Genomic DNA, 8,327 nt, shown 5'->3' on the forward strand with positions numbered 1-8,327 from the left:
TCGATGCGCGTCGCGAGTTAGTTTTCGTTTTTAACCCTCGTCACGCCCGGGATACAGTGCAAGCGGAGGAACGAGAGCGAGTGTTTCGGCGGACGTCCTGCGAAATTTTAAACACGCGAACCTTTATCGTGAAAATTCATCGAAAACTCCGCTATTCCTTTACTCCGCCGAATTAGTGTAACACACGCGTGTTAAACTAACCTTTATAAATCCATCACTGAGAGACTACGATTATTCCTAAAATAACGGACACTCGTTATAAATCTTCTTTGATATTCGATATCGCGTCTTCATACGCGATAACTTTGCCAACTTAACTGTAATGACGTTTTTTATAAGCGAGCACTATTTTTTTAACCCAATAAATCCGATGTCCATCCAGACGTGACATCGTCTTTAGACACGTGCAATGCGGACTAAATATAAGTCGACGTGCTTAAATATACCGACTTTTACTGCATATATTTTTCCTTTTAATTATAAATCACGTAATGGAGTGTTCAAGGGGCAGCATAAACATCGCAATTTCTCATCGATTTCTCGCGCTTGCGACGACAGACGGTATCGTTGAATTTCTTATTTTGACCTGAAACGTTCGTCCGATATGCAACACGTCCGATATGCGTCTCGCGAGCTAAACGATCGACGAGGCGACGCCGACGTCCACGATGAACGCACCCTTCCGGGCGTAAAATGAGATTTTAATAGCCGCGCGAAGCATACCTCGTTCGCAATTGCACATTTGTGGAGACGCGTTTGTCAAACACGTTCCAGCTCGATAAACTTCAACCACCCTTCCGATTCCCTCCTGTCCCCGACACACCGCAGCGAAGTCGCAAAGCGAAAATACGCGAAGAAAGCTTAATTAAGATGAAATCGTCCCTTGCGAGCGCCTATAAATCGTGCACATGCGAATCCCCGAGAGTGCTCAGTTGCAGAGCAAGTTTATAATCCTTGACCAGCAGGTGGGTATCGTGACTACGAAGGACTCCGCAACTTTAGTCGTTCTAAAAGTTGCTGTAAATATCAAGAACGCAACATGGGACGCTAAATTGATCGCCTTATGGAAATTAGATGGCGTAGCGCGGAAGGCTGCTGAGGTCACTCTGTGCGAGCAGAGAGACCTGCTGATGCGGAAAAGGCTTGATCTGATTACTAGGCCTGCTTTTGCAGAAATCACGTATGAAAATCAGGTTTTCTTTTCTCGGCGGAATTCCAGCAATCGGCATATCGGGATATCGCGTTATCGCTGAATCGCGAGAATATGCTGAGAAATCGCTCCGTCGAAATTGTGATCGGCCATCGACTATGCGGCGCTCCGCGAGGGGCCGGCTGAAATGATATCCCAAGCAGATTCGTCGGACCTGTCTGACAAGTCTGTCGCTGTTTGCTCAATTCCATCAGCAACTCCATCGTGACTCTTTCCAGGTCGCAACACCGGCCTGTCGACTTGCCACGGTTGACCGTTGCATTAACGCCAGCGATCCTAAATCGCACGAGTTCTCGCGCGACGGTACGCTCCAACGGCGCGGCGGCGCGCTGTTACCGCGATAAGAGAGAAAGTCCGAAATAACAGTCGGCCGCTTTGTTAAAAAGCACACCGCGCCGCGCCGCGCCGCGCCGATCGCCAGGCGAGTATCACGAACAATCGCGTGATTCGCTCGTTTAGCGTCGCACTTCGGTTTACGGATTAATCGTCGCGAGATCGTATGCGGCCACGCTGGCTAATTTACGGCTTAATCACGCGGCTGATAGGGGGTCGTCTCACGGCGACGACGAATGATGCATCGTATCCTCCGCCCTTTACGAAGAAGACACTCACACAGCGCAGACGAGTCCGCGCGATCCTCGCCCACCGATCCTGCCTGCGGTTCTCCGTGAGAGAGAGAGAGAGAGAGAGAGAGAGAGAGAGAGAGAGAGAGGGAGAGAGAGCGCGTGTTTAAACTTAGCCTCTCCCAAGGAAGATCGCAAGTTTCCTATCGAGCCGCCGTGTCCTCACGAGGCCAAGGGCAAGGATTCCATCCACATTGTGTTCGTATGTAGCAAGCTCAATACACTTCCAGGACGCTCCCGTGTTACTTTAGCACGACCGACAGACGTTTTCTCGCGGCAACGCACGCTTCACCTTGCGACATTAATACAAAAGCCCCGTGGCGCAAGGACGAGGGATTAATGCAACGTAAGGCTGATCCTTCTTGTCGTTATAATTGCCACCGCGCCCCGGAGTACACTGGAAGCCTCTCTGCGGCGATACCGATCTCATGAATAATTCGGACGCGCGAAATAAAGGGCGGTGGCAGAAGGTAGAAGAGCGAAAAGTGCGCGAGGCCCGGCGAAGAGGAGGACCTAGCCGGAAATCTCGTCGGTTAATTAGCCGACGAGCTGCTTATGGCTCTCGCGCGGCTTATAATTCCTGCGGCCTGATCGATTCGATAGCCAGCAGCCAGCCTACCGGCGGGAATTGGGTCAGCTTGTAGCAACCCGGTTTTAATCGACACAATGCGGCATCCCCGTATGGAAAACAGATCCGAGTCACAAAACGTTTCCCCCGGCTGAACGATCGACAGGCGATGTTCCGCCAGTCGCGCGCCAGCTGCCAATTTCCTCCGGCTGTATCAGCGTGCGGCTGCGGCCGGGCATCAAGTCGCCATGTTCTTTGTGAAACTTCATCGTGACCACTTATCGATTGTGACGATGTATAAATAGTGTGAAAAAGTCTCGGCTTTCGCACCGGAGGCGGCGTAGGCCGCGATCACACGCGAGTTGCGGCACCAGGTCGCCGACAAGAACGCGTCGGCGGAGCTTCGCTTCAACTTTTGAAGGCTTGACGCGCCTCGTGAGCGCGAATTGCAATTTATCGAGACGATAACGCGACCGAGACACAGAGACGTGGACTCGTGGACTGAGCCTCGAGAGAGGCTCTCACGTCGCTCGCTGTGAGCGGCTTTTGCTCTCTCCGTGCGAGCTCAGCCGTGCGAGTGTGCCTCGGCGACAACACTGTCGGTAAGCCGAATGCAAATCAAGCCGTTGTTAAGAAGAAGAGAGAAAAATGAAGAAAGACAAGGCGTTCAACGACACTCGCTCCGCGTGACGTCTTCGACTCGGGGCTGACGCCGCTCGAGGCGACGAATTGGCTCGTCGGTCAGTCCTCCGAAGAGTCTTCAAGGAGACAAGAAGCAACGAATAATTAACGCCTCACGACGTTATACATTCTACGAATCGCGAATTCACGGTTGAAATACCACGGCCGGTGTCTGCCGTTCGTTCGTCTCGGCGGGGATATCGCGGTAACCGAGAAGTCGATCGCCAAAGAACGGTGTCGGCGCGTACACGCGCAGCAGCAGCAGCAGCAGCAGCAGCAGCACCAGCAGCAGCACGGAAACACCCCGCGGGCGGTATATCTGTATCTCCAAACACCTGTTAGCAGTCTCGCTCTCGCGTGTGGGCGGCTCACCACATCGCCTTTAAAGCGGCGTCGCGAGTAGTCCGAATTCCTGCGCCGCCGGTTCGAGGTCGAAGGAGCGAGCGAATGAGAAAGAGACGGATACACGCACAGAGAGATAGAGAGACAGATAGATAGAGAGAGAGCGAGAGAGCGAGAGCGAGAGAGAGAGAGAGAGAGAGAGAGAGAGAGAGAGAGAGAGAGAGAGAGGAGAAACCGCGGCGGCCTTGATCACCGCTACCTGACACCGGGGAAAACGTACACTTGTCTTCCGCGAGACTTCGTCCAGGTGCGCGGGCCGCCCCCGCGCTCGCGCGCGCGTCCGACCTTGATTGTAAAAGTAAGAATGAAGCTTCGTGCGCTCTCTTACCGGTGTGGCCCTGCAGCGAGTAATTGGCCTCCTCGCTCGGCACAACGGTCTCCTCGAGGATGCTCTCCGACGCCGGCTTGACGATTCCCATCTCGTCGGCTGCGCGCCGGTCCCGGCTGCTGCTGACGGTCGTCGGCGACGGGGGATGCGTTTATGCGGCTGCGACACGGTCACCACCAGTCAGGTTCGCCGAGCTCTTCCCACGACGATTATCTCGTCTCGATTGTGCCGCGTTGTCTGGCGCTGCCGGAATGCTCGGCGCCGTTTCATCCACCTATTGCGTCTGCGTTCGCGCCTGCGTTCATCCCCCTCGCCGCTCGCCGCCCTTCATGACCGCGTCGTGCAAAACCTTTCTCTCTCTCTCTCTTTCTCTCTCGCTCTCCCTCTCTCCCTCCCACTCTCCTCTCTCTCTCTCTCTCTCTCTCTCTCTCTCTCTCTCTCTTTCTCTCGCTCTCTCGCTCTCTCTCTCTCTCTCTCTCCCTTCACCTTCTCGCCGCACGCTTCTCACCCTCGCAAAGTCGTCACACAGGAGCAAGGCTATTCCTCTAGGCCAGGGTGAGAGCAGTAGGCAGGAGAGAGAGATTGTGGCGTGTGGGGTAGCGGTAGTGACGGCGGTGGTGGCCTCTTTATGGCGTGGTGGGACGGCAGGGGTTGCCACCACCGCCACAGCTAGCTAGCTGTTGCTCGCGACGGCTGCTACGTATGTACGTACCAACCGGTGCTCCTGTGCCTGTGCCGCTACAAAGCGGGGTGCGGCGAGCGTACGGTACAGGGGCAATGTCGACCTACTCGGTCTCGGTGAAGGTCTCCGTTGGTTACTCGTGCCAGATAATGCTTCCCTCTCGCGCCTCGCTCTCATTGCGCCCTTCGGCCCCCATCCCCGCTGCCAGTCAGGTTCTCTCGCACTCACTCTCTCTCTCTCTCTCTTCTCCTATTCCCTTTGTTCCTCCTCAATCCTCTTCCTGCAAACGCTTCGTTCTGCCCGTCGAAACTTGTTCGCGGCCTACGTTTGGCTTCGGTTCGTCAATTCGTTGCTCATCCGGCGACTCTCTGTCTCTCTCCGTCAGTGTTGCTCTGTTCGCGCGATGGAGCAGCCAGAAGAGCGGCGAGAGCTCTTCCTTCTCGAACAGAATTTCCTTCTTGTGCGAGACGCTTATACGCTACCGCTCGCACCCAAAATCGTTCCGGACGGCAAGACGGGAGAAAAGCGGGCGCGCAAATATCTTGACAACGCTTTCGACTCGCGCACGGCTCTTCGAGGCAGCCCGCAGGCTCGTCGCAGCTCCATTTGCCGCCCTTGACATTTTTCTCACGAAGCGCGCGCAGTTAGCCGCGCGTGCATTAATCATCGCTGCAAGTGCGCTGCTCTACGCACGAATGTCCGCTCAAAATCGGGAATATTCGCGGCCGAACATTCGCAACACGTGCCTGCCCTTGAAGCCTCCGACGGTCAGCGCGCGCGAGGGTGCGACAAGCGATCGATCGTTCAATCACACCCTTCGCCGTGCGCTCCCGCCGGAGAGATCTTTGAATCCCGGCCCTTCGCTGATCCGCGTCACGCTGTCTTAAGCAGTCCGACGGAAAACCTTAACCTAACCTCCCCCCTCCCCCGCCCCGCCGCCAACTCTCATTGCCAAGGCAGTCCGGACTGGCCGGGTTGTTTGCGAGTGTGCGACACCTGCGTCATCGGGTGCCTCTTCCGCTTTATTGAGTGCGCCGCCTGATCGAGGCTAAAAGCTCGCCCTTCCGAAGGGAGACCTCGCTATAGGTCTCGTTATGCGACACGGACGGACAAACGGAGTCACGGATGTCTCAAGTTGCGCGGGCACGAGCTTTATCGTGCGCTTTTCGCGAGAGCGAATATGGCGGCTCTCATCCGGATTGAGGATTACAGAGGAAGATCGGAGCCCTCAGCAGCCACGCGCCATTACCTCTCAACGCGGATTAAATATTCGCACGGGCGCATTTCTCGCGCATCGACGTTAAATTACGCTGCTGTTGTGTGCATACGAAACAATGCGAATACAATAATGCGAATAAAATAACATTCGTTACACACGAGCGACGCCAGCGGCGGAAAGAAAACAATTTGTCAATTTTAATTGATTCGCCGCACGCGCGTGCACGCGCAAACGCGCAATAATACGTAAATAATCTGCTCCGTTCCGGCCGCATGACCCACAGCAAAACGACAAATTTAACCTGTCGAGTCATATTAATGCAAAAATTAATTTCCGCACGATAGCAAAGGCAATGATAATTATCTAATAAATATTAAACTGACGGGCGCGTGCGTCAATAAATATAGTACTGATTGTGGTATAACGGGAGTTGCCCCCCCCCCTCCCCCTCCCCGTACGCTCTCGGAAAATAACGCACGCGGAACCGCGTTCTCGAATTTCGCCGGCAAATTAGCGGTGAGTCGCGATCGACTCGCCGCGCCGGATGAAAACTCGCTGATTTGTCATCCCGATGAAGGATCAGGCCCTTTGTTTATTTGTCATTTAGCCGATTGCTTTCGCATCCACGCTCGCGCGCGTACAATCCCTCTTGAAATTCTTCCGCCAAGTATCGCGGCCAAGACTGGCGTGTCGAGCTGGCTGATCCCACAGTTGCGAGACACGCAACGCGCACGTTGCTCGCCGCGGAACTTGTTGCACACGACGCCGCGTCGCAAAGTACCGTTCGCGCTGTCGTCTTTTCGCACGGGGTCCCGCTAGCCTCGCGCAGATCTCTCATCGATTCACCTCTCTCGATTAATCCCGCTCGGCGAATAGGCACACACGTGGATCCGAGAGACTTGCTGGCAAGAGCGGAAACCTTCACGCGCGAACCTTCCCCGCCGAGCATCTTTAGCGGAACAGCCGCTAAAAGTCGGCGAGCGACGTCGCGATAGCGTCGCTCTATTCTTCAGGGAGCTACGCACAGCGAGATGTATCACACATTGCGCGGATAATTTTGTCTTCAATCTCGTTACCGCCGTTAATTAGTTCATTAATTTCAAGAGATACCGCGGTGAAAAGCTGCGGACACATTTTACGAAAATCCGCGATAATGCGCTTTATCTGTCGGACAAAGGGACATTGAAGATATAACACTTAAAGGGAACTGCGCGATTCGAATCGTCCACATTACTGCGCGAAGATCCGCTAAATTATACTCGAAACTTGCGGCTGCAATCGTGCGCGCTGTACAACGATGCGCTTGGCCAATCTTGTTGTCACGGTTGACCTATGAAAATGGCCCGAACTATGACACGCTTGAGATATGAGAGTGCGTCGCGCAATCGAGACAGGTTCTGTCGTCCATTTCGGCGAAGGTGGAAAGACACGCCGCAGGTAAAAAAGCTGCACACCTGGCATGGCGACCTGCGTTTTTCTATCGACTAGTTTCTTCCGAGTGCGTCGGCGCATTGGAAAAACGCAACAGCACAGTGAGAAAAATGTCTGAAATTAACAATCGGATATTTTTCTTCAATCACATGACACATCTCCGTGAGGAAGCTCGCCGAGTTTGGAGCGTGCATGCTTCGTTTCCATTTTTCTACACGCTGAATCGACAATAATAATTCCGAGAATTGAAATTGGTCCAGAAACGAATCGGGATAATTTCGTTCTCGCGTGAGAGATCGCGCCTCCTTCCTGTATCGATCTCCTCGGCATGAATACCGAAGTGTATCTCAGTCGACATTAATCGATTCAGTGTGATCTCCCGACGCGCGTGCGATAACAACAATGCACCAAAGTCCATAGCAAAGGTCGTAGGTCACGTCATGTGAATTATCTCTTTCCTCGTTCGGCCGACTTCAGATCTATAGCAGTCGCTCGCTCAAGCCCAGGGCCTGTGTACACCTCTTGTCACGCCAGTCACAATATCGATTTAACTTGTTGCATACGTAAACAGAGACAATCCGATGTCGCGCATGGCCGCCTCTAATGCAGTGAACGTTAAATTAGCAGGCAGCACGTTATCGAAATTGAAATTGCCGGGGTATCGGCCGGGGCTCGCGCGCCGTCGTTTACCCGCGGGGAGAAAATACAATAAAATGCGAAAATGCCACGTGCATGGTGGTGTAATTGCGTTTCGATGTAGCACGGAATAAGAAACAATTACGCACGTTCGAATTACGCCGGCGATCTCCATTTCGACGTCAGGGCAGGAGGGGGAGGGGGGAAGGCATAAATACACGCGCTCCGCGCAAACGATATTGCGCGCGAGAGCTGTACGAAGGTTGCAGCTAATTGTCGCATTACTGCACCTAAACGTCCAATTGTCGCAGCGATCTGTCTCGGCCTATTTGCCGGCGCGGAGTGTGTCTTGACTCACCTGGCTGTGTAATTGGATTGCGGATAATTAAATGCGACGAAGCATAAAGCGCCCGTCCCGATTGAATACTGCAGACTTGACGCTCGTTCCTTTCCGCTACAAAGCGTGAGAACACCTTTCCCGCGTGCCCCCTGCCGGACGGAGTGCAATGGCACATTATTGTCCCGCGATTGCGCTTTCTCAGATATT

The sequence above is a fragment of the Harpegnathos saltator genome, unplaced genomic scaffold, assembly GCF_003227715.2.
Source record: "Harpegnathos saltator strain DR-91 unplaced genomic scaffold, Hsal_v8.6 scaffold93, whole genome shotgun sequence".
Lineage (NCBI taxonomy): Eukaryota > Metazoa > Arthropoda > Insecta > Hymenoptera > Formicidae > Harpegnathos > Harpegnathos saltator.